The sequence below is a fragment of the Stegodyphus dumicola genome, chromosome 1, assembly GCF_044657685.1.
Source record: "Stegodyphus dumicola isolate Sdum_Otavi_A_Nest chromosome 1, ASM4465768v1".
NCBI classification, from domain to species: domain Eukaryota; kingdom Metazoa; phylum Arthropoda; class Arachnida; order Araneae; family Eresidae; genus Stegodyphus; species Stegodyphus dumicola.
The window spans coordinates 265446841-265469835 of record NC_140768.1 but is presented as its reverse complement, the minus strand read 5'-3'; the positions used below and the strand labels follow the sequence as shown (position 1 = coordinate 265469835).

Genomic DNA, 22995 nt, shown 5'->3' with positions numbered 1-22995 from the left:
GGTCCACATAAGACTAACCAGAATGATGTTCTGAAAATTGAGGATATTAAGCGCATGGATTCGCCAGGCAAAACTCCAGACTTAAACCCTATAAAACATGTCTGGGACGCCTCTGCAAGAGCAACTGTAACTCACCTTTGTCCTCCAAAACCCATTTATTTAGGCTAGAAAAGTTTTGGGATGAGTAAAAACAGCGTTCCTGCGGGAATGGGATGGACTGTCGCAGATATCAATCAATCAATCAATCAATACATGTATTGCCGGGCTATCGCTAATATATGCGATGTTGCCGACTCATTGATAATTCTGCCGTATGGGCACATGACGTAACAGTCAGACGGGTAAGAGGAGGTCTGAGGTGAAGAGCGGGGTGACTATGCACCGCAAGGTTATAGAAAACAAAACATGAGACCGAAAACCAGGAGAGGCTTGACAAGAGTATGGGAATCTGATTGATGTTATCAAAAACATACATAAGATAAAATATAGGTATACAAACTTTTTGTTTACTAAGAATAAATCAATACAGTAAAATTAGAAGTCAAGGATAAATGTAAAAAATAAAACTATTTACATAACTATACACACATATATACAAAAGGTGCAATATCAAATAGCAAATTATTAGATGAAATAATTTTCTGTTTAAAAACTCTATTGTTGCGTGCGTACTGGTTCGTAACAGATTGAATGCACAAGTACGATAATAGACTAATAAAAATTTGTTTTTATGAAAAGAAATATTTCAGAACTCTGGAATTTTCCTCAGAAATATTCGTACAAGTGTTCATAATATCATACAGTATAATCAGTAGTTATACTTCAAAGTTATAAAAGGGTTATATAAAACGCAATGCAAAGTGCATCTAAATAAAAAGCTAACTCGGATATCTCAGTTCATGCGGAACTAAACAACAATAACTAAGCAGCTGAGAGCATCTTAGATCTTGGATGTTTATTTTGCAATTCGGCCTCAGCTACAAGAAGCTTTTTACCAATCGATTTTAATTTTGCCTAGGCCGTTTGCGTTAACTAGAAAAAGACGTAATTTCGTACGTCTATCGTCCGGTGACATGAAGCAGAAGGTGACAAAGTCATGCAATTCCAATTTCAAAGTTCGTACGTAGCAATGTCTATGTAGCATATTTTTTTTTCTGTGTCGTATCCATCGCCTGAAAGCAGACGCTGTGTCTTCGGCCTTAAATAGTTTTCAAACGTCCGCGAGATATATCTAGTACTTTCTGCTTCTCGAAATGACTGGAAAGCAATACGAGGGTGGAATTATGGTTACAGCTAACATAGTGGTCAGTTATATTTATACAATTTCAATAAAAATTACCGAGATATCCAATTACTCAATGTTAAATGCAAGTGCCCCTGTATTCCTATTTTTCCGGTATAGTTTTCTCTTAAAATAATGTCTCGCGCTACATCACAAAGAAAAATACAACAATTACAAAATTTGTAACACTATAATAGCCATTAAAGTTCAATAACGATCTGAAAACAGAAACTGAAATTGATGTAATATGAATCGGTAGTTTTTCAGAGTAATTTTGTTTCTTTCCCTTCTGGAAAATTAATAACTCAAATTATATCTGCGCTTATTGAGAACAAGTGCAGCAAGACAGCGTGCATTTTTGTAATAAATTACACATGGATATCTGAAAAAATGTTGCAATTCATGGTCGACCCTCTGTAGACATTGATAATGTCAGAATCATAAAGCTTTATCGATCGATAAAGAAATTCTTCTTCTTAACGAAAATAAATGTGATTGTTAAATATTAGGTCCTTGTAGGATATAATGATTGCTGAGCACCTGATTATTTCGCTATTTTAAATCATGCTGCACGAAATAAGAATCCTAAATTTAATCGCATGATATAAAGCATGAGATCCATTAAATATTTTTAGCATTTGCACTGTCGTTATTTATAAGCGTTTATTATTTTCAGTTCTCGAATTTCGTAACCTGACAAAATAAAAAACATTGATTCTTGAGGGAAATGTTTGTTGCACGCCTCATACACAAGCGTTCCGGTGAAAAAAAGGCACAGTTACATCTTGAATAATTAAATATTTTCTCATTAAAATTTGCGCGAATCTTCACGCTGCGTTTGAAATCACGCTGCGTTTTAACATCTCATTTCTAAATATAAGATTTCATGTTCTACATCTTCAATCGCCGACAGACTGATTCCTAAATTAATTAGCTTAGCTTAATATGTTTATAAGGTATTTCGCCCGCCTCCTTAGCATGCCTTTGTGGTATAGTGGTCCTGCGATCAACAATTCTAATGTCTCTACATTGGCGCCCGAGCTAAAAAAGCGATTTGGCGATTGGGTTCCCTGATTCCCAGTCGCTTTTTAAAAGGGGGAGTATATAAGGTATTTCTCCCGTCTTTTTAGCATGTCTTCGTGGTGTAGTGGTCAGCACTCTCGCCGCGTATTCGAGAGGTCCTTGGTTCGAGTCCCGGCGAGGGCATTGCTGTTTTTACATCTCTCCTGCTAACAACAATCCTAATGTCTTTACATGTTAACTGAAATATACATACCAAGATCACATCGTAGTTACTTTTCAATCTTATGACCTTTTATAGTTTTTAACTTTCTTTTAAACTCTTCAAGATGTTAGGCTGTAATAAAGCGTTTCTAATGGCATTTTTTTGCTTACCTTAGATTGATAGGGAAAGAAATCTGGAAAATCTAATCAGATAACAAGACGTGTAGATTTGGCGTTAAGTCTGAATTTGAAGCTTTCTCAAATCCAAGCTAAATATTTTCTAAGTAACATAATTTCCGCTTTTTTGTCCTTCTTGTAAATTAATACGGTATTTAGTGTTGAATAGTATTTGCATATATATAAACTCTTACCTGCATTCATCTTGGAATTAATTCTCAGATCATTTACTGTTTCGCTAATTAGATATATATATATAATTCGCGAATATATATATATATATATATATATATAGGTTAATGGATAAATTTCAGAAGCTCAGCAACATAATAAATTGAATTTTTGGGAAAATGACGGGAAAAAAGGGAGTAAAAGAATATCCTATAATGGAAATAAAAAGCTTCACCTATATCATCCATCACAGTCTTCGCAACCTGCCAATTGTCCACAGCAAAACGATCTGTTATATTTTGTTCGATGTTCCTGACCGGTTTTGACTGGTTCCACTTTAGTGAACGAATAGTGTTTCGATTTGCAGCTGCTTACAGTGAAAGTACTTCGTAGAAGATAATGCATTTTGAAAAGTAACAGAATTATAATTTATTCAAATCTTCCAGGGTATTCAAATCTTCCACTTTTCAAATGTTGAACATAAAATGTGAAACGAAATTCTATTCTACTTCAAATCTATTTCTACTTCATTTTATCAAAAATAAAGGTAAAAGATAGAAATCCTTTTAGCATCTCAAAAAATTCATGAAAATGCTTGATTTGGGATAAAACTTAAATAAAATTCTCATTTTTGAAATAAAAAATGAATTTTTAAATATTATCTTATAATATTTAAAATTTTTTAACTATCAAGGAAAAATACATAAATTAAAAGTTAATATCTATATCTTGATCTAAAGTCTGAATTATAGAAGATAATGCAAAGCTTTCTGATTATGAACCCTATACAAAGTAGAGTCTACATTGTAATCTGTTCAAGGTTTTTAGCACAAAGGGATAATTTTGCCCAGAAGGACTATTAATTTCGTTTTATCAATTTTCGTTGGTTCACTATAAATGTCGGTTCACTTTTCAAATTTTTGCCACTAAATAGTATCGCCCTGTGTTATATTTAAAGAAATTAAATAATGAAGAATCTGCATAAATGTATATATGTTTCTCGCATTGTGATAAAACAACGGTACCTGTAGCCATCAAATTCTGAATAACGTAATCTACCACCAAATATGGGCATTTGGAAGCCCAAATTTGAAATTTGAAATTTGCTTTATTATCGATTTAATATTTTGTAACACTTTAACGAATTTTTGGTTCACAAAATCAACGATTTCAAAGCAAGCAATGGCAACACTGTACGATAGCGCGGGAGACTGTGTATCGGAAACTCTAAAGATATGCTCATTTTAAAATTATTTTGCGATATTGCTGTTGAATTGAATTTTATTATTTTATTTTCTTATAAAAGTGCAAAGAACATGATATTTAATAAATAAAGGTAACACACAGAACGTTAAAAAGAAGCCCCTTTGGGCATAATATAAAATCTGAAAACTTTCAGAGTTTATATTTTATTTATTTTTTTAGGAATTGTTTCATTGCCTTTTTGTTGAAGGCAATATTGTTTTTTTATCAGCCATATATGAAGTTTCTCAAATTAAAGTTGAGGTTTGCGCCTTGTTTATCTGCACAATTCTTAGATATTACTTGCTAATAGTTACACATAATTCTTAGATATTACTTATTAATAGTTGTAAATAGTGCCAATAGGTCCAGCTATTGAAAACATTGATAATTTGACCTGAGTTCGAATCTTGGAGAATGGATGTTTCGCCGTAGTTTTCTTAATGTGTAACATAAATGCAGAGTTCGTTTAGTGTCCAACTAAAAGGCATCCCTTATATTGCTCAGATAATTGTCAGCAGCAAAACGATCTAAGCAAGGTTTCTTAACAAAACTTCACATATGGAGAAACCAAGAAAACTCGCATGCAGCCAGCCCATTTGCCGGGGCATGAACTTGGGTTGAACAAGCAACATTCAGAGATCTTAACCACTCCACTACTGGTGAACCAGACTTCACTAAACGATCTAAATAAAGGATGGGTTTTAAAAATACCAATTTCTATCATACTATCACAAGAATATATTAAGTGTTAAAGAGTTACCGTTACTAGAGACGTAACTAACTAGAAAGCATTACTATTTTTCGTAAAAAGCGTGGTTTACTTTTTTTTTCCATATAGAACAATAGTATCAGTATAAGAGCTTCGTAAGCCTAGATCGAAAGAATTAACTTTCCAGCATACAAAGTTAAACGTGAAAATTATAGCTTAAGAAGGCCAGCTATGCAGGTGACTTTTAAAGAATTCGAAAGCGTTGGTGGAGGACTGATGAACGTGGGTGGTGTACTAAGTACTGTTGATATGCCCATCGAGAACTGTCTGTTGACATTTGCGGTTTGACCCTCGCGGCGGCAGATCTAAAAACGGCTGGAGCTGCGGTTTCACTGCAGGGTTTTATTTAACGGTGCCATATAATTACGTTTCAGCCTATTTTTAAATATTTGGAAGAAGGCAATCGAAATTTAGCGTACAACTGAAATTCAATTTCGAAGGCAAAATAAGCTATGCAGCTTGTCGCAGAGATTATAAACTTCTACATAAAAGAACTAACAGTATTAAAACAATAGGACAACAAGCATCAGATATCTTATCATATGAAGCTAATTTCTGCTTGATATGCTAAAAAACAAAATTATAATTTTTTTGGCGGGAAAACAACCCACAAGAGATGGGAGGGAAAAAAAAAAAAAAAAAAAGAGGTCCTTGCACTCGTAAAGATCACTGTGTGATGTGGTTCATGGTATAAGGGCATACTCGATGCACTTTTGTTTCCAGATCGAGGGTGAGGATGCAGTTACAGTAACTTGCGAGCACTGCAGATTGATGATAAAACATTTTTGTGGTTAAATTTGGATGACAGGTGAAACAAGCAAGACGGTGCCACATTTCTCCAACTATCGATGTATTGCATAAAAATTTTGTGAAAGCATAATTTCATGAAAGGCATCTGTTAATTGGCCTCCCAGAAATTGAGATTTAACTCCGTTAGATTACTTTTTGGTGGGTTAATTGAAATCAATGTGTAGAGTTATTATAACTTTAATTAACCTTTTACTATGATTTAGACTTCCTTTTCCGTTTCCTCACCAGAAATGTAAATCAGTTAGGGAGTATCTAAGTTGAGGTTTTCCGACTATAAGACAGAACGTGTTTCTGCCTCTCCAGGCAACGTTACAAGGTTTCGCCAGCTCTGATAAGATTGTAACTCTTTGGCTTTGCGTTAGTGCTGCCGCCATTTCGAAGCCTTTAACTACTAGTCTTAGTTTAACTCTTGAATATGATTGTTACTTTAAGTTACATCGACATAATGAACTTGACTATTACTTTTAAGTTACAGCGTGGTGGCTGATTTTGTAAGCACTAGACGTGTATTTTATGTTCAAGTTCTGATTTAATAAAAAGGTTATTTTAACCTGACTTCAGACGCAGCGATAATTCCAAGTCTGTTAAGAGTTTGATGCTAGTTTATGGTACCAAAGAAGATCAAACCCTGTAAATGATCTTTCTACGGGAACAGACCATGAACCCTTGAAGCATTAAAAATAAACATTGAACTCTGCATTTGTGACATTAGGCCTGATTTCGTGGGCGCTAAGCAGACGTGGACACTCAAATGATATTTTATTCAAAATATAAGGTCGTAAATTGTACTTCAAAATAATATAAAAAGTTTAGTCCAAATTGTTTTTATTTTATTTCATTTTAAAATCATATCAGTCATTTTGGAAGACCATTTATTTTGGAATAAATAATTCTTATTTAACCAAGGTAGAGAAATATAAGGCATAAATGGCATAAGAATAAATGTAAGGTATAAATGGCATAGGAATAAATCTAAGGCATAAATGAACATAGGCATAAATGGCAGTCTTTAATAAAATGTGTAACAACGATTAAAAATTAAATAGGAGCAATGCAATAATTTTTTCATATAGATCTTAAAAAAACAAACTATATTACACTTATTTTAAAGCAAATTTCGCCTGTATATGCTTTGTTCACATAAAACTCTCTTGTAGTCGTTAGAAAACAGTCTCTCATCACTTGCCGGCTACACTGACAAATCATCAAAACACAAGAGATTCCTCTAGGATTTCATTTCTGGTTGGCCTTATAGATGTTTTCAGTGTTTCGCAAATACCAGCGAACTTCTTTTACGCTAATATCGCATATTAAAAAAAAATGGGTATTTTCTATAACATAGCCGACTTCAGAAAATCCGATTTTAACCACTGTTCGGAATGCCGATAATAACGAAATTCTGAATATTGCCGCCACTTGATTGGTAAGATATGTGCAGTCTGCAATTCTTAGCATACGAGAAAGGAAAGACGACTTCTTTCTTTCAGTTGCAAAACCTGAGCGAAAACTATTCTTAACAGTTGGTTGAACAAAAGAAGGAGCTTATACAATGAAGCATATGCAATAAGAATGCAAAGAAACTGGTATGTGGCAACAACTACAAAAAGGCCATAGTGGAAGGCATTTACCCAAAGCCAGATAGATATCCTATTTACCCCAAGCTTGGCTTTGCTTTATAGAATTATTAAGATAGTCGTGACTTGCTACCCATCTATCAAAAATACTGGTACACTTTTATAACGTTTCCAGTACTTTTATGAAACTGCTCGGGGTATGTCAAGGTTAAAAACCTTCATAAATGTGCTCTAGCTGACAGGAGCCTAAAGACAACTTTATGGCTCTAAGTTACCAAGGTTTGTTATTGATATTTAGAAGTATTCACAGCGTCATCATAAAGATGATATCAAACCAGTATTTAATCATACAAATTTGATAAAAAATGTACGGCAGTATTGTGATAACCCTAAGTTTTAGTTTAGGCCTTTTTGAAGGAAAGCCCACAAAGGCTGCCTGCCTAAGGTAAGGGATGCCTTCGTGGATGCTTTTCTGACAGAAATTTACACGTTACATATGGGAAAAGCCATGAAAATCAACCATGCAGCCAGCCTATTCACCTGGGAACGAACCCGGGTCAAATTCTCACTAATGAGTGGTTTCCCAATTGTGTGACTTTAGAATGCTTTTCTGATAAATTGATTAAGAAGTGTTATGAAATCAAATTATGTCACTTTTAATGCGAAAGCACTTCAGTTTTGTAGTGACATTTTATGTAACAAATAAAATCTAGGGTCTGGAGGCATTCTTTTTCATTAATGTTTCAAATACATTTTGAAAAATGGTGGTCTGGCTATACAGTGCCCGCATCTTCATACAAATGCCCTATATTTCTGCATAATGGTGCGAGCCCTTTCAAATGGATTTTCAATGATTACTACAAATCTTTGGGAAATTTAACCTTAAGTCTGATATCTATAAAAAGGTCATTTTTAGTATCCAGCATATGAAAGTTTGTTTGCAGTAACAAAGATTATTCATATTTCGCAATTTTGCTTACATGCTGCTACTACAATTTTTCATTTAGATATTAGAATAACATATTTAACAGACGTTATATTCTATTAGACATGTTAAAATTTAATCATTTTTTGGTTTACTGGAGAAAGCATCATGTTGTAAAATTAACAGTTCAACCATTAAAATTCCATTCTTTTGAATAAATTGAACTAAGTTAGTATGTAAATTAAATTAGCAACCGTAAAATAACGGAGCTTGATTGTTAAGGTTTAAATTTAATGCTTGATTTGTAAATACTCTGAATCACTGATGCCTGTCTATCCGCAAGAAGCACAAGTTAATTTTCTCAATTGTTTTAGCCATGTAACTTCAACCTGAATTTTAAATAATCTTCCATTTGTTTTATATTGTTGTGCTTACTTATTGTTATGTTACTGAAAGATAAAGATCGGTCGATAACTCATTCAGCAATCTATGAGGTTAAATTAGTTTTAGATTAAGGCAAATCGAATTTAACTTTATCATATGCAAAATGTTATAGTAAAATAGCTGGTATGTAAATTTATTTGGTTAATTTTATGAGCTTAGTATACAGTTCTCACTTTTTACCACCAAATTCAAAATTCAAGATCCGATGGTTTCTTTTGGCGGGGTTTCGTTCTTCACTTGCATCCCAGTTTCCTTAGTTTTTATCATAGCCTTCTAGTCAACCCATACCAAACCTAGCGTAAATTCTGATGTATCCGAGCTCTGTTTGATTTACTGTTTTCTGTCTCTAAGGCAATTTGAAGATAAGATAATGGCTTTGCCGTGGTTTCATATATGTGTGTGCATGGAGGCTTTTGTAATAAAATTTCTCTTTTCTTTTAATTACAGAGTTAGGTTCAGAAGATGTATATTATATACCATTTTCAACTGAGCTTCATAAGCAGTCTCCAGCTTCAAGCATAAAGTCCTTTCAGCAGGTCCCTTAGCCACTTTCCATATTTTCACGAGAAAACAAAGTTGAGAGCAGCTACTGGATAATCTAGGGGCCTCTGCCTGTGAACTTAGATGGTACACATATGATTATGTAAAAACCAATATTTGGAAAATAAATTTTCTGTTTTGTCACTTATCAATGATTACAGATTGAGATATTCAAATGTATAGAAGGGAAATGCTGGGGAATACATCTTACATACTAAATGCTTCCCGCTATTTTTTTTTTAAATAAATATAAATGAATGCATTACTTACTCCTCAAGAAAATCATCAAACATGAATGAGCGATTATAAAACTGTACATTCCGTTAAAAAAACATTATAAAACATAAAAAATCATTAAATTTTTCGTAAGAATGTTCTTTTCGTAATATATTCTTCATTTTTAGTATCATTCTTAATTCAATATTTATCAAGAACTTCCTGAAACTCCATGGGTTATAGCTAAAATATTATGGTTTTGCCATTTTAAACGAATACCTTTTTTTCTCGAAGAGTTAAATCTACAGGTATTTTCAATATAAGAATTCTAATAAGCATGCAGCTGCGTTCGGCGTTCAGCATAGCACCTGCTGCTCCCAACCAATTACGACAGCTGTCATGCATGCGCAATCTCAAATGCCATGCACGCTTGAACTTGCACACCAGCAGATGAACATTTCTCGACAAAAGGAGTTATTTCCATTGAAACATTTCACTAAATAATTTTACCCCTGTTAAATGGTGGGCTACGAGAGCCGCAAATATTCGGCAATAAATAAAGCGAAGAACACTTTAAAGCACATAAGAAGAATTTTTGAAAATGAGCAAAATATTAGAGAAAGATGTAGACCTTTAACTGACAATAATTCAAGTAATTATTCCTCCTGAAAGGCAACAGGACACACAAAGCCAGAACATGCACAAGAAACGTATCTTAAACCAAAAAAAATCTAGAGGTATAGTTATGTATGGAAGATATGTGCCGAAATGTAATTTGAAGAACTATGCAAACTTTTATCTTACATTCAAGTCGATTTTATAGAAAAACTTCATTCTTTTCGAGAGATATTGACATGCAACAATGACAAAGAGTAAAAGAATGAGTATGCTTTTCTCAAAAAGCAAACGATCGTTTGAATAATCGTTTGTAGAAGAGTCGGCATGCTTCAAAATATGTAAAGTTCAATAAAAAAAAACCATTGTTAATCTAAGGCTGAGTATGGCCTAATTTTAGGAAGATGTAGTCACATTTAAAAACTGAAAGTATGCTTTTTAGTAGCAAATTCTTTACAGTTTCCAAGTATTTTCTAACACTGTGTGCAATTACTGAAGGGATTTTAGTATTTAAATATTTTTTAATCAAGAATTAAAGAAGCAGTTTAAGTAGCACTTAATAGATCATCTAACTGCAAACTGTATCAATAATACTCAAGAAATAATAATGAAATAACTTTTTTTCAATAAATATTTTCCTATCTAAGAACATTTAAATGCAAACACGTTCGCAGCACTAGTTTAAATTTACATAGATAATATAATATTCAGTATTCGAAAGCATAAAAAAATATTAAATTTTCCTGCAAACATATAATAACAGCACTAAATTTTTTTATGATTTTAATATATCTTGTGTTTCAATTCCAAACTTGTTTCTTACTGAACATTTATTTTCCTCTGGAATACAAAATTACTTTCTTTCCATGTAATTTATTCAGAAAAAATACATGAACTTAAGCCCGCTCTTTAAGTCCTCATAATCGGAAAATTATCTGACTCTAATACTAATATATTTTTAATTAAAAATTAATTTCACTGAGAATTCTCTAAACAATCTCCCACGGTTCAACTCTAAAGGATTTTCTTTTGAGACACCACTTCTAAGACCAACCTTATCGATGATGTTCCATAACGTTATTTAATTACACTGAACTTTCTCGCGGCGAACGTCTCTCGTACAAATATTCCTCTGAAAAGACCTTTATTTAATAGTAGGCAATAAAAAATAAAGGAAGGAGGGCTGAATTGGGCATAGATCTTGCTTAAAACTTTAACAATTTCGAGGGCGCTCAAATACAGGTCCCACTTTTATAGAAACGAAGAAACGTTTTAAAAAATAAATATCTCTATTGAAGATCACCCGTTTAAAATAATCAAATTCACAGGAGACGAAAATCATCTAGAACAGTGGGTGATTACCTTGAAGATGGATAACTGCTACTGCATGTTGTTAGAAATATTGGATATTTTCTTTCACTTTCATTTAATATATGTTTTAATTCTACCGAATTCTGCTAACCTGGATAAGGTGAGCTCTATTAACATAGCTGACATGCATGTCTATTAATATACGAACATTTTATACTACCGATAAATGACAATTCAGGAACATATTTAGCAAGGTAACTTAGTAACTGCTTTTGCTTTAACAAAATAATTTATACTATATCGTCTTATGCAACTTTCTCTAGTCACAAAGGAGACAGATCAATTGAGTAGCAGATCCAAGGATGCATGAAAAGATATTTTAATTGAAAAACTCCGAATAAGTATAACAATGATGGTGCAAGCCCTTGGAACTGAACATTATTTCAGTAAAGAGCTGTTTTAAAGGCGTTTAAGGTATTGATCTGTTTCGGGCGAAGATATGATTCAAACAAATATTCTACTGGCTTTAACATTGCAAAAAAAAGTGATTTTTCTTCCTGCCTTCCGCAAAAAAAAAGTAGATTGTACGTTTTCACCTAGTCAGTATTGAATTGGAGAACTTTAATGGAAGATCTTTATTAGCCCACAGAAGCAATTTGGCCAGAAGGGCTATTAATTTCGTTTTGGCATTTGCGTCAGTTCCCCATAAATATCGGTTCAATATTCAAATTGTTGCCACCAAATATTAGAGACCTGCATTATATTTAAAGAAATTAAATAATGAAGGATCTGCATGAATGTATGTATGTCTCGCACTGTGAAAGAACAACGGTACCTAGAGACATCCAATTTTGAATAATGTAACCCTCCATTCGAATATGGGCATATAAAAACCAAACTTTGGAATTTGGAATTTGTTTTATTAGCTATTCATATTTTGTCAAATATTAAAGAATTTTTGACTATCAAACTCAACGATTTCAAAGCGAGCAATGGCAGCACTTTATGGGAAAAAAATCATTTTTATCTCCAGCAAGCGAGACTGTTCTAAAAATATGCTCTGTAAACATTTTATAATACTGCATTGAATTGAATTTTATGGTTTAAGTGCGAAGAATTATTATAGATATTTAATAAGGTAACACAAAAGGTTAAAAAAGCCCCTTTGAGTGTAATATAAAATCTGAGAGCTTTTGAGGTTTTTTTTTTTTGGGGGGGGAGGGTCATTTTATTTGCAACGGAGAACTAGTTTCCCCTTTACATTGGAACCCCAAGTGATTCATGGTGACTGGCTGTTTTATATCAAGTGATTAAGCAAAAAAAAAATTACTAAACAGTTATTCACCATAAATATTTGAATGTGTGATGCGAAGAGGAATGGAGAGAAGACTTAATTTAAATAATAAACGAATTAATATTTATTGTACTTTCGTAATTACGAAAATTGACTTTGGTGAGTTTTTTACTCATCTGGTATTGTAACACATTTCAAACTATTATGATAAAAAGTATTACTAACAAACATAAGTGGGTATGCAAATACTAGTCTAATTAGACTAATATTAGTCTAATTATAGGTTTAAGTGACTGGGATAGAACAGTTTTCGAAGTGCCTATGTCAATGCTTACCTTTGGGGAAAAAATCAAGATTTTTTATTTCTTAATGGAATAGTAATACAAAATATTTTAAACTCAGCAAATCCGGCCGTTATATTAGATTTATCATCAGTCTATCTACAGAGTTTATCTTAATAAAAACGAAAATCTTCCTTTTATTTGATAAGACCCTTAGGAAAGAATCTCCAATCCTCCTTCACCTCAATCCAAAGTTCAATAGTGATAAAATCGACAGACCAAATGAGAAAAGAAAGAGAGACAAAAAGGTTTTGAACTTCCTCAGAAAATAATTCAGGCTTGCTTATCACCACTTCAATGCCATTATCCATGGATTCTTTTATCACTTCCCTTAATTAAGAGTTTGTTTGTTCGTGCGTCTGGCCTTTCCCTCCGAATGCTCTCTTATTTGAAATTTATCTTCCGATAACAACAGCAAACAAATAAAGCCATTTGATAGAAGTCAGCAGTGGTGTACGTTTGAATTCAATGCATCGTCTGATGATACCTCTGGAACAGATTTAGTATCGAAGAGTTCCATTGACCTAAATTTATTATGCGTAGGTCTAAAGTTCTCAATTAAATTTCGCGTAATTAACTTTTCGAATGATATAATTCTGACTTTTTTATGACAAATTGCATGCCCCAAAGATAAAGCTGATAATAATTGCGGCGATACAACGTCTTAAAATTGTCGTAAGGTCATAAAATCGTACAGAAATCCAATAGGTAATGTATTTCTCATCTTAGCAATTAATGGTGAACTATCACATTTATAGGCTTTAAGTTTGATTAAAAATCCAAACTAAGTTTAATTATATTATTTATTTTGATTTCATCAATTAGGACTCTATTTTGCAAAAGAGCGTTTAAGTTTCACTGTTGTAAATATCGCTGAAATTAACAAAGAATCTTGTAGGAAAATTCCTCAAAATAAACAAAGAATTTTTAGCAATATTCATTTTTTAAGATTTTATTTCTTGGTGTATTTTTCCTGGATGAAACGTTATTTCAAAGGAGCTGTATTTTTTATGTTTCGATATTTTTGTGCGTAAAATGTATATGATTGAACTAAGTTTTATGTAATGATTTTTATTTCCCGACACAGCATGGGAAATTTTATTTTTTATACGTAAAATTCTTCAAAAGAAATCTGCGGTTACTTTCTGCTTGATTATTTGAAAGAAGGATTTAAAAATTTTATATCTTATTCACTTTTTTTTAATGCAGTGAAATGGGTAAAAAGTACAAATGAATACAAATGAGAGAACTCACGAGAGAGAGGTGAAAAACCTTAAAAAAGAGAAAATGAATGCTTAGGGTATTAACAACTGGAACCGCAAAATATGCACACAGTTTATATTTGGTTAACGAAATTTCTTTCGTTTTATTAATTAAGCTTTTGACTGCCAATAATCCCTACTGGGAGTTCGTAAAAACATGTTTAAATTAATTATGTATTAGATATTTCGTAATATCTTCTTTGTTTCAGCCGTCGCTTTGTGTGGAAAGTAAGTTTTACAATTATTTTTAACTGAAAAAAAAAAAAAAAAAAAGAATACGTTATTCGTTGAAATTTTTTGTAAATAGATATTTATGCGCTCTTCTAATTACATCCGAGTCACTAATTATTAGTCACTAATTTATAAAATGAATGACAAACTAGAAATTGAATTTATGAATGTGTAGTATGAATGAATTTATGAGTTAAAAATGCAGCTAAATGCGGTTCCTCTGCAATTAGAACATGCCAAGAATGTATTGTTACGAAATTTGTACATAAATAAAAAATTTTGGTGAAATTATATGTGAAAGTGTTGCATTTTTCTGTATAATTAACATGAAAAGCTGACAGAAATGATGCTCTTCAGAAAAAATAGGAACACAGGAGCAAGTCTATTTAACATTTAGTAAATGGCTATCACGCTAATTTGACGAGATATCGCCAAGCTAACTACGGTTTTGGTGACTAATTTTTGTCGCCACGTTTGGCGAGAAATCGCCAAAAATCGCCAAACTTGACGGCCATATGACTACATTTTGGTTCGGTTCCTGTATCACCGTAAAAGGTGTTGGAATAGAATAGATGTAATTGATCCTATATTAGGTGTAACCGCATCCTGCCCTTATATGCTATCCAGTAATTTCGAGAAGCAGAAAGTACTAGAAATATCTCGACAGCCGAGTAAAAACTATACAAGACCGGAAAGAGTATCAGTTCCTCAGTTGTAGCTGCTGTAGTTGTTAGCTCAGAGCGACTTTGGAAAGTTTCGCGTTTTAGATGCACTTTGCAATCTGTTGTATTTGACGTTCCTAGTAGTTTCAAGTGTAACTCCTGATTGTGCTCTATGATACTGTGAACAGCTGTAAGAGTAATTTTATGGAAAGTTCCAGAACTCTGAAATCTTTATTTTGAAAAAATAAATTGTATTAACATATCATCGGAGTGCATTCAATCTACTACGAACCCGTACACACGCGACAGTATACATAGAATTTTTTATCTCATTAAGGAGCAGGATGACCTCTACGTAGTACATATCGCATAACAGCAATGAGTTTGGCACCTGTGAACTCTGAGACAAATCAACACCAATTAGAATGAAGGACCTCGAATTCTACAAAACCAAAAAATTGAAAAGAAAGTTAAGAACGCACAGAACAAAATGCTAAAAGTGTTGACACGAGGAAACCTGTGCACCAAAAATTCATCTCTTTAGCTCAGACAGTAAAAATTAAGTAAAGATTGCGCTTAAACAATAATCAAAGCAAAGTTTTTTTGGAAAAGTTTCAAAGCTTTAGATAAAATACTTAATAAAGACAGAAAGTATTCCAAAATTTTCTAAAAAATAAGTAAATGAATAAAACACTAACATAAAATAAATTTAATTATGAATAAAGAAAAACGAACTAATCTCTGAAAACCTAATAATAACAAACAATAAAATTAATAACTAAACAATAAACTAAACAATAAAATAATTCAGTCATGAATAATAAAATTCTAAAATGTTGCAAAAACAATAAAAATTCGTTTGTTAAAAGACTTAATAAAAACTGATTATCTAAGAGGTTTCTCAAAAGAAGCGACTTAATATGTATATATACACTTCTTTATATTTAATGATGCAATATCCATACAAAGAATACCTAACAATGCACGTTCGATATAAGTAAAAATTAAATATGAAATTATAAAGGAACGCAGTATATACTTCAGACGCATTTATTTTTATAGCATAACTTACAGAAAATATAAATTAAATTAAACATATACTGGGATACTATAAGTGTACGCGTAAATAAAAGTCAGACGCATATTTTAGGAAATAAGACGATGAAAAATAAAATTAGTAAATTTAAGCACAGACAAGAAGCCCATTTATTAAATTTAGTATTAATTTTAAAAGCTCTAAATAATTAAAGACCAATTTTATGGTATCAACTCGATGATAATGCCATAAATTCGTTGCTAACTTAACTACCTCAGTTTTTAGTAGTTTATTTTCTATCAGTATTAACATAAAAGTTATAAGGTGAAATTATTTTCAAAATAAATTTAATTGATGTATTTAATATTATGTTTTAAACCAGTTTGGATAATACTTCCACTATTATTTTATATTGTTACGAAATGTCCAACTGCGGTAAGATAGCTTCCTCGAAAGCGAGTTTAGGGTTGCCAGATTTGGTTGCCAGAAATCGCCCATTTGCGACATTTGGCGACAAAAGTGGAGATATGACATTGTCGGATGGAGAACATTCTAGAACGAATTTTTACCGTTTGGCCCAGAATATTCTCGAAAGCAGCCCAAAAGCTATATAAAACCTGCCTGTACGTGGAGTAGTAATCGATCGCGAGTCTGTCGAGTGTCTCGTAGTCTATCGTGTTGATCGGCAGTCTAGTGGCGAGTTAGTCGTCGAGTGTATCCCGAGATAGTGCATCGCGAGAGTGTCTGGTCAGTGCATCGTTGAAGCTTTCTTGTGTCGCTAGCATCGCTAGTTGTGTCGAATGCATCGCTAGTTGTAGCGTGGAGAGTCTCGAGAGTACGCTGAGTTCCGAGAACGACCGAACCGAGTCGAGAGCTGTACTCTAGTGCTTTGCCGTGAAGCTGTCTTCACCATTATAGCCTGATAGCCTGAAGGCTGTGTTGCTGATTGTTTCAGCGTGTTTGTTGTAGTTTTTCAACGACTGTAAACATGTTTTAGGAATTGTCCTGAGTAATACTGGCTAATAAATTGTGTTTTCATTCTTCATCAAGTGTTGTGGTTAATCACTCCAACTCTGCTAACCCATGCAAAACGCAACAATATAATTCAAAAATCAAGAAATCAAGTACATATTTGCACCAGGCCTCTGCAGCAGCAATCTACAGCTTGAAGTGCATGAGCGTTAGTTTCCAACCTTCTGTACCCAGCTACTCAAAAGCAGTCTCCATTTTTTGGTGTATGGTGCTAGGAACCACTTCAGATACATATTACCATTACCTCCAGAAAGGATAACAAAGCAAATTCTTAAAACAATGCTCCCTCATCATTACAGGAGAAGCAGAACCAGAAATAAAATCGCGTTGTAATGAAAATGGGGTGATCTTTCATGGTAAGGCTGAAATGTTTGTATCTTCGTTTTCTTTAAAAACATACGTTTTTTAAGTTCTTGAAATGTTTTTTACAAATATAAAAATTGTCCTGAATCTAGAATCCTAATTTTTGCAGAAAATAATTGAAAATATTCATAGTTCGTAAAAAATCTTTGCTTGAATAACGTAATATAAATTTTTTAGTCTTGAAAAAGACTAAAACTGTAACTTTTATAAAAACTGTTGTATTCAATATAAAATCAAAATATTTCTGTTACATATTCATGAAAGGCCATTGAAATTAATTATTTACTCATTTTAAAACAAACTATATTTACTAACAGTAAAGCAATATAAAACATACTTTTGAAATTAGTAAACAGAAAACAAACAAATACAATACACAGTAAACTGTGATGAAAAATGGACAGATTTTCTTCAGGAAAATCAAAGTATATCAGAGAGGCGAAAGCACTGTACATTTTTCATGTCTCCCGTATCAACAATACCTAATGACTCTACAGCATTTTTTAATTGGTTTAGTTTTAGCATTTTCATTTCTTTATAGGTTAAAGTTACAGGGCAGCGTAACGGTTAGATGACGGTTTTTTGATACCTGAATGTATAATTCTTCTACTCGCCTTTTAATGTCATTGTTATCTTTAGGGGATACCCTATTGCAACGGCATGGATGTTTGTAAATGTATAGTGTCTTTGCGGCATGGGGGCACTCTAAATATATGGTGAGCCATATATTTAGCCATATATTTTAAGTCATCTCGAGAGGTTAGAGGTAGAGGAAGAGCGGTAGGGCAGAACTGAGCGAAAAAAAATTTGGTACAGCTTCATGCAAACATATGTATAAATATATATGTTTGCATGAAGCTGTACCAAATTTTTTCGAAGTCCAAACATAGTGTTTATAATGAATTTTGGTATTTGATGTAATAGAGGTCCCTAAGTCTAAATCCAACTTTTTCACCTAAGCCCCCCCAATTTTTTCTTTTTATACTAGACACTTCCTTTTCGTATATTAGGTTCCCCTTTTCATTCCATTTAAGAATATATATACCTTATGCCCTAACTCCTAACTATATTGAGTTTAGTTACGTTTAATTTCGTTTAATTTCTCGAATTTCTCCCAAACTATAACCCCCACAGAACTTTAACCTATATTTTCTTTCTTCCCTCTTCAAGACCTTTTCAAAAACCTATCGTTTAATAGTTTCGAAAATACAAGCCCCCACCTCACTTTTTAATATCAAAATCTTATTAAAAACAGTAATTCCTCAATATCTCCTCTTCTAATTATCCGATCACCATAATTCTTTCACCGTTACTCTTCTCTCTTCACTAGCTTTCATTTGACAATAATTTTTTCTCTCTAGCCCCTTAACTTCTTTTCCCCCCTTTTCCCACCAATTTTAATCAAATTTCTGTATTTTATTTCTCCCATTTCTCCGTTTCTAATCAACTTTTGTCTAAAATTCTTTTGGTTTCCCTCCCCCCTTGAACTAAGCTTTTAAATAACACCTTTCTCGCTTCTCTCTCATAACTTTCATTTTCCCCCCTTTTTAATCTCTTTTAATTAACATTTTATTTCTCCCAGAATTCCTGCTCTAATTACAGTTTCCTTACCCAACCACCTTTTTTAGTCGTCTCAAACACTACACTTTCAAACCTACCTATCAAGATTCCCTCACAACATAACTAAAAATTTTAATTTTTCCTTCCAACTTTAATTTCTCAATTCCTCTCGCCCCAACCTAACCAAATTTGAAAATAACAGCTCAATAACATCCTACGACACCCCCGTTTAATTTCCACAGAACACTCCCTCAACAACTAGCCTCAAACACTCAAATTTAGCAAATTCCTTACATTCTCCCCCTTCTAGCTCCATTTCTTAACTCCACACACTTTATAAAAACATTACATCTTCTGACTTCTATTACTTCAACACTTTCAAGTGCATACTTTAATACCATCAGCACTCTTTGTATTTAATATTGCTGGCTACTATGATTTATTTATGAATTGTGGAGTGATTTTCACGATTAATGTGTAACGCATCATTTATTCTTCTCTGCTTCTCTATTATTTGTTTTAATAATCATTTATAACCTAAGTACATGCTACTGCAATAACTTTATTAATTACTTTTTATTTTTATCTCATATTTAACCTAACTTTAAAACTATTGTCTTGCTATCATTTTGATGTTGTATACTATGTAAAATACCTACTCATTACCCCTTCACACAACCAAAACACGACATCACATCCAAATACTACCACCAAATAATATCCCTATGAGCACAACCCACAGAATGTCCCATTCTAATTCGCCACCAATTCTGGAAATACAAGAGGACCCGGAGGGCACTCCTGTTTCACATCGTAAAGTCCCAAACAGACCTTCAACTGCAATAGACATTGAATACGACAGTGAAATTCCTTCATCAGCATTTGACATATGCTCAAGGTGTGTAGAAATTGTCAATGCCCGCTACACCACGAAATTTATCATACCAACAGCTCTTCGAGAGGAACTGTATTTACTGCTCACAGCACTATACCAGAAAGCCACTCCCAATGAAGAATCTCGCACCAACGATAAACAGACAAAGAGACAGACACAGAAGAAGCAAAAGCCACTATAGAGAGCAAAAGCAGCTCCACACACTCCACACCATCTCTTCAAAAATTGCCAAAACCTCAGAGACTACAAAATCTGGCAGCCCATAACCACAAATGTTACTCTCCAAATTGCTTAGAAACAAACAACATCGCAGAACTACAAAATCTACCTCCCTCCAACGGCTATGCTGCAGCAGTAAAGAAAAAACCACAATTCCAACCGAAGACACCAACCAACAACTCCCAGAAACGACAACCTACTCTCCTCATCTATGCAAAAGACGCCCGAAGTATCCCGAACCTGCAAGATAAATTACAAAATATAATACCAATCGAAAATATAAAGCAGAAAGTCACAGCAATACATCCAATTAAGCAGGGCGGACTGGCTATCAAATGCAAGACACCGGAAGATGTAACCAAACTAGAACACATCCTAAACACAACTTCACAAGCAACAGAGATCATCAGCACCAAAGTCCCAAAAATGCGATCACCGAAATGCACAATACATGCTCTTCCACCAAACACCACAGCAGAAGAAATTAAAACAACCATTGCAAGAGCTGTTGAATGTGATCCTACAACCATCACTCCCTTATTCAAGCTTGGCGACAAGAACAACACCATCAAATGGATAGTGGAATGCACACCATCAACATTCCACAAATGCATAAACACTCGTACCGTCAATTTTGGATGGAGAATGAACCTTATCACAGAATTTGTTGGAGCCCACCGCTGTGCAAACTGTCAAGCCTTTAGCCACCGCACCAAAGAATGTGATTTCCGGCCACACTGTGCCTACTGCGGGGGAAAGCATAAAGAAAATGAATGCTCAGCCAACTCTCCACACTGTATCAATTGTGAAATCAACAATCTCCACTACAATACCAAGTATGAATGCCGTCACCCAGCCTACTCTAACACCTGCCTATCCTACAAAGAAGAAACAGCACGAATAAGATCACGCACTCAATATCATGAGTAATCACCTAAACAACCAGATCCAAAGGCAAATCCAACAAGCTGCAACTCCAATAGCCAGCACTACCACGCATAGCATCAAACTACTTCAAATCAACCTCCAAAAATCCAAAACTGCAACAGATAACCTCATCCAATTCTTAACAGAAAATCACCACGATGCAATTCTTGTCCAAGAACCGTATTGCCATCAAGGAAACCCAAGAAACCTACCAACTACATGGAATGTCTTTTACCAGCCCAACGCAGATCCAAACCATAACCCAAGAGCAGGCATTTTTGTGATTAACAAGTCTTGGTCCCCCCCCATTATACAGACCGCCAAGCGAGATGTAGTCACCATACAAATCACTACTCAAGACTCACAACTCTTCCTGACAAGTGCTTATGCCTCTCCAACAGAAGATTTAGAAAACACACTGCATGATCTAAACATCAACTTTTATAACACACCAGCACCACATATCATTGGCGGAGATTTTAACGCTCAAAATCAACTATGGGGATATAACCACACCTCTCCAAGAGGAAGCTCCATGGAGGATTTCATTCAAGCCAATAACCTGTTCCTGCACAATACACCAGAAGACAACCCCACATTCGAAACTATTAATGTCAAGGGATGGCCAGATCTGACCCTCTCCACGCACCACCTGATAAACAAGATTCAGAATAGACAAATTCTAGAAGATCACACTAACTCCGATCACAACTACATCTCCTATGAAATCATTCAAGCAATAGACCATGTTCACACCCACAGATTCAATATCAACCAAAGAGCAGCAAGGAAATTTAAGAAAGCAATTAAACTTAAAGCGACCTCCCTAAATCAAGAAATATCCAACTGTACCTCAAAGTCAGAACTCAACGCAACAACAGACCGTATTCTCATTCAAATCCAAGAAATATGCCACCAAACACTTAAAATAAAAACCATCAAAACTAACAGCCAAGCCAACTGGTGGACAAAGGAACTACGCATGGCACGACAAAAAACACGTGCGCTAAGACGAAGGATAAAAACGCGCACCAATACAGAGGACAGACAATCAGCATGGCAAGACTTCAATAAGCAACGCGCACTATACAAGAAACTTATAATAGCTGCAAAATTAAAATCATGGAACAGCTACTGCTCAAACAACAAAGGCCCATACGGCCCCCTCTATAAAATGGCAACATCCAAGATTTTCCGCCCTACACAAATCCATGCATCTCCAAGAATCCAACCACAGAATAATCAGAACGTATCATCAATAACACTGAATGAAATCATGGACCATATCTTCCCCACAGATGAAGAAACCGAAGACTCCCAAGAACAGACACTTATCCGTGAAGACAACACGCTCCCTACAACACCAAATGATTGTCCATTCACCATTCATGAAATTAAGAAAATAGCCAACAAACTTAACAACAAGAAAGCACCAGGAACAGACGGAATCTCCAACACCATAGTAAAACTCATCTGCCAAGAAACCCCAGATCTACTACAAAACCTCTTCAACAAATGTCTAGAACTCTCTTGCTTCCCCACCTACTTCAAAGTCGGTCAGATAATTCTCTTCTCCAAGAAAAATCGTAATCCAGAGGATCCAAGCTCGTACCGTCCCATAAACCTACTCCCAGCAATAGGCAAACTACTAGAACGTCTCCTAATATCAAGAATTAAATTTCAAATTTACCACCACAATAGAATCAGCAAGTATCAATTCGGCTTCAAACCCAACAGCTCAACCACGCAAGCAATAGACTATGTCCTAACTCAGATCGAAACAAACAAACACCTTCAACTCCACTCCGCACTTCTCTGCCTAGACCTGAAAAACGCATTCGACTCTCTCTGGTGGCCAGCTATCAGGAAG

At 34.0% G+C, this 22995-nt stretch overlaps 1 protein-coding gene and 1 long non-coding RNA gene across 4 annotated transcripts in view; one reads left to right on the top strand and one right to left on the bottom strand.

Annotated features, from left to right (window-relative positions):
* The window catches only part of LOC146999545 (uncharacterized), a 127483-nt gene extending 118180 nt beyond the window's left edge, over positions 1–9303 (top strand). Inside the window, exon 3 of the long non-coding RNA XR_015044443.1 lies at positions 9069–9303. This is a non-coding gene — a long non-coding RNA (uncharacterized LOC146999545). The remainder of the gene's footprint in view (positions 1–9068) is intronic.
* Positions 1–22995, bottom strand: part of LOC118188754 (uncharacterized) — a 131395-nt gene that overhangs the window by 91970 nt on the left and 16430 nt on the right. The window lies entirely within an intron of this gene.